The sequence below is a fragment of the Somniosus microcephalus genome, chromosome 7 (genome assembly GCF_052327205.1).
Source record: "Somniosus microcephalus isolate GS21.2 chromosome 7, FLI_Smic_1.0, whole genome shotgun sequence".
Lineage (NCBI taxonomy): Eukaryota > Metazoa > Chordata > Chondrichthyes > Squaliformes > Somniosidae > Somniosus > Somniosus microcephalus.
Window position 1 is genome coordinate 132,963,129 of NC_140993.1, and position 4,768 is coordinate 132,967,896.

The 4,768-nt window shown below is 42.6% G+C and overlaps 1 pseudogene; it reads left to right on the forward strand.

Annotated features, from left to right (window-relative positions):
- Nucleotides 1-2,776: 2,776 nt before the first annotated feature.
- Nucleotides 2,777-4,037, forward strand: LOC147114894 (ATP synthase F(0) complex subunit C3, mitochondrial-like; annotated as a pseudogene).
- Nucleotides 4,038-4,768: the final 731 nt, after the last annotated feature.

Consider the following 4,768-nt stretch of genomic DNA (forward strand, 5'->3'; position numbering starts at 1 on the left):
TCCAAGTTCCCCTCCAAGTCACACACCATCCTGACTTAGAAGTGTATCGCCGATCCATCATCATCGCTGGGTCAAAATCCTGGAACTCCCTACCTAACAGCACTGTGGGAGTACCTTCACTACAAGGACTGCAGCTGTTCAAGAAGGTGGCTCACCACCACCTTCTCAACGGCAATTAGGGATGGGCAATAAATGCTGGCCTTGTCATCGTTGCCCACATCCCATCAACAAATGAAAAAAAAATGGATTCCAGCATTTTCCCGATGACTGATGTCAGGCTAACTGGCCTGTAGTTCCGTTTTTTCCTCTCCCTCCTTTCTTGAATAGCAGTGTTACATTTGTGACCTTCCAATCCACTGGGACCATTCTAGAATCTAAGAAATTTTGGAAGATCAAAACCAATGCATCCACTATCTCTTCAGCCTCCTCTTTTAGAACCCTAGGATGTAGGCCATCAGGTCCAGTGGATTTGTTGGCTTTTAGTCCAATTAGTTTCTCTAGTAATTTTTCTCTACTTATATTAATTTGGATCATTTTCACATGGAGTTTTTGTTTCTCAATGGAATGTATTTTTGTTGAGAATTATGAAATATTTCTTTAAATGCTAGCCACTGCTTATCTATCACCATACCTTTTAATCTATTTTTCCAATCTACCTTAGCCAATTCGCCCCTCATACCTATATAATTGGCTTTATGTAAGTTTAAGACTCTAGTTTCGGACTTAGGCAAGTCACTCTCAAAATTAATGTGAAATTCCATCATATTATGATCACTCTGCCCCAGAGGATCCTTTACTATGAGATTGCTAATTAACCCTGTCACATTACACATTAGAAGATCTAAAATAGCCTGTTCCCTGGTTGGTTCCATGACATATTGTTGTAGGAAACTGTCCCAAATGCATTCCATGAACTCGTCCTCCAGACTACCTATGCCAATTTTATTTGTCCAGTCTATGTGAAGATTAAATTCCCCCAAGATTATTGCATTACCTTTGTTGCAAGCTCCTACTATTTCTTGATTAATATTCTGTCCAATGGTATAGCTACTCTTAGGGGGCCTATGTACTATGCCTACCAGTGTTTTCTGCCCCTTGTTATTCCTTATCTCCACCCATGCTGATTCTACTTTCTAATCTTCCGAGCCGAGATCCTTTCTCGCTACTGTCCTTATGTCATCCTTTATTATCAGGGCTACTCCCCCTCCTTTTCCATTCCCAACCTTGGCCACCTTGCAACCACGTCACTGTAATGGCTAGTAGATCAAACCTATTTATCTCTATTTGTGCCACAACAATAATAACTTGCATTTATGTAGCGTCTTTAACATAGTAAAACGTCCCAAAGTGCTTCATACAAAATTTGACACCAAACCAAAAGAGAAGATATTTTGACTGCTGACCAAACACTTCGTCAAAGAGGTAGGTTTCAAGGAGGGCCTTAAAGGAGGATGGAGAGGCTTAGGGAGGGAATTCCAGAGCTTAGGGCCTAGACAGCTGAAGGCACAGCAGACATTGTAGAGTGAAGGAGGTGAGGGTAGACAAAAGGCCAGAGTTGAAGGAACACAGAATTCTCGGAGGGTTGTATGGCTGGAGAAGATTACAGAGATAGGTAGGGGCAAATCCATGGAGGGATTTGAACATAAGGCTGAGAATTTAATAATGGAAGAATTCGGCAACTGAGTGCCAATGTACGTCATTGAGCAGAGGGATGATGGTTGAATGGGACTTGGTGCTAGTTAGGATATGGGCAGCAGAGTTTTGGATGAGTTTAAGTTTATGGCAATGTATCATGAAGCTAGATTGTATTAAGGTGCTTTTATGTGTGAAGCCCTTTGAGAAAATACATGTTCCAAGGTGTTAATTGTAAGTTAAAGCTGTAATATGTGCCCTATGGCTTTGTGTGGTTGGCTGTAAAAGAGCGGTAAGATTTGTGAGGGCTTGGACGGGGCCAGCAGCAAATATACAACAGTTTGCCCAGTAACACTTTTTGATACACGTATATGTGTCATGTACCTGATAAATGCAACAATGGGGTATGCTGACTGTGGCAGTTTCCTTCAGGTGTGCCACCATCTTTTACGTCTCTTCCCAGGTCTTGTAAGTAATGGCTGCAGTGGAATGCATTACTGCTATTTCTTGCTAGATATGCTGTCCTCTGAGAAGGGTGCTCTGGAATAGCAACTCTCCTCATACCCATCCCATACAACATCACTTTTATTTTACCAGCCATCAAACAGAGCATGCAAGACAAACTCCCTATCAGGAGCTGACAAACTTATTTCCTGCATCCATATTTATTTTGCCAGCCATTTTTTTTTTGCTTCAAACAATCTTTGGAAAGTTTCAAATCTGCAAGCAGTACAGAATATGAAAGTCAAGATGTAATGGTGAACCTATATAAAACCTTAGTAAGACTACAATCGGAGTACTGTTTGCAGTTTTAGGCTCCATACTACAGAATTACAAAGAATATACAACACAGAAACAGGCCATTTAACCCAACTAGTCTGTGTTGGTTTTTATACGCCACATGAGTCTCCTTCCATTCCACCTACCTCATCTCAGCCTTTCAGCATATCTTTCTATTCCCTTTTCTCTCATGTACTCGTCTAGTTTCCTTGTGAAACCATCCAAGCCGGTGGTTCTCAAACTGGGGTCCACGAGTCCCTGGGAGTCCGTAGAGACGTCCCAGGATGTCCACGAGGAAAACCCCAATCGGTGATGGAGAGCGAGCTGGTGCGGAGTGGCCGGGCGCTGCGGAATGGGATGGTAAATGCGGCGGCAGCAACGGCTGTATGCTGCAGGAAGAATAATATACTAACATATGAACAATGATGGACAGGTAAATAGCATCTGGTCCATCGCGCCTGTCCCACAATATTGCGATACCTTGTGTATCACAACATATAAGCTTCAGAGAAGGAGGGAGGAAAAAAGACTGCTGCTGCTATGGATTTTTGCCGTTTCATTGCTGCGATGTTCACTTGTGCTAAAGCGGTATCGGCCGCAGCAATGGATCTAGAGCTCTTTGTAGACCACTTCCTGTGTCAGTCATGTTCACACCAGAGGCTCAGTCTGCAAAATATCCTCCAGTTCCACTGAGCCTTGCACCATCTGCAAGTGGTGACCGACCATCAGTTCTCACAGTTGCTGTTGTGAGGTAAACAAATACAATGAGGTAAACAAATACAATGAGGGAAACACAGCACTTCTGAGAAGGACCCAGGGCAAGAATTCATTTGCTCAAGAAGTGCTCAGAGTTCCAGACGAGTGCTACAAGGCAGGACATTGACACCGCTGCAAAGTTTATTGGTGCTGGAGGTGCCACAGTAGGAGTGGCTGTTTCCGGTGCTGGTATTGGAACAGTCTTTGGTGGCCTTATTGTTGGCTGTGCCAGAAACCCTTCTCTGAAGCAGCAGTTGTTCTCGTGCGCTATCCTTGGATTTGCCCTGTCTGAAGCTATGGAACTCGTCTGTTAAATGGTCACCTTTCTGATTTTGTTTGCTATGTAAGATTTGCTGATGACCAGAATAGCCTAATCAAGTACAAATGTAATTGATATTTCACTGGTTCCCACAAATATGTATGTTGGTGTCATGGAAATGTACATTTTCCAACTCTGTTGCCAAATGTTCCAATAAATCCGAATACAAGAAAAAAAAAGACTGCGGACCAGAAGCAGCTGCAATGTCACTGCCGGTAACAGGAAGCGGAGGCGGAGGCAGAAAAGCGCAGCGCCAGCAAGTGGAAACATTCTCTCTATATCTACCCTGTCCAACCCATTCATAATTTTAAAGGCCTCTATCAGGTCTCCACTAAGTCTTCTCTTTTCTAAAGAAAAAAGCCCCAACCTGTTTAATCTTTCCCGATAGCTGTAATCTCTCAGTTCTGGTACCATCCTTGTAAATCTTGTTTGCACTTTCTCTTGTGCGTCTATGTCATTTTTATAATATGCAGAGTAGAACTATGCACAGTACTCTAAATGCGGCCTGACCAGGGTCCTATACAAGTTTAACTATAGCAGGGATGGTGAGGCAATAGAGAGGGTCGAGGTTCACAAGGATGCTGCCTGGTATGAGGAAATGCAAATAAGCAGAAAGACTTGAAAATTGAATCTGCTTTCATTAGAACTGAGGAGATGACAGGGTGATTTAATAGAGGTGCTTAAAATTATGAAGGCAATGATTGAGTAGTCTAGAACAAGTGTAAATGAGATTAAAGGTAAGAGATTTAGGACAGCGGGAAAACCTTTTTTACACAGAGAGTTGTGAGGCTGTGAAATGCGTTATTGAATTTAGTGATTGAAAAGAGAGGTGGTTGAAAGAAATGTTAATAAAGGGATATGGGAACAGGGCAGGCTCGTGGAATTAGGATTACTGCTGTTAGGGAGGATAATGTGGACTAGTTGAAGCAAACAGCCTGTTTCCATGTCTTTTCCAACCACAGGTAGCTGCAGCCTGCTAAAGTTTTAATGATCACTTGTCAGCAGCTTATAAAGGCTAAATTCCCACCTACCTCTGCAAGTTCTTGAACCAAATCCCAATATGATCCAGGAACTTAACCTCCTTATTAAATAGAGGCTGACCCTAAAAGTCAAGCTGGTACTAATCCTGTTGTACCTGTCCCTCACTTTTTCACCTGGTCCATCCACAGACATGAAAGTTAGGGCCAGAATGACCAAACCTTAATATGTTTTAGCTAGATATCGTTGTAAGGCATCAAAGCTGCTATTGTAACTGGTTCAAATGCAAGCCTTTTAATTGAG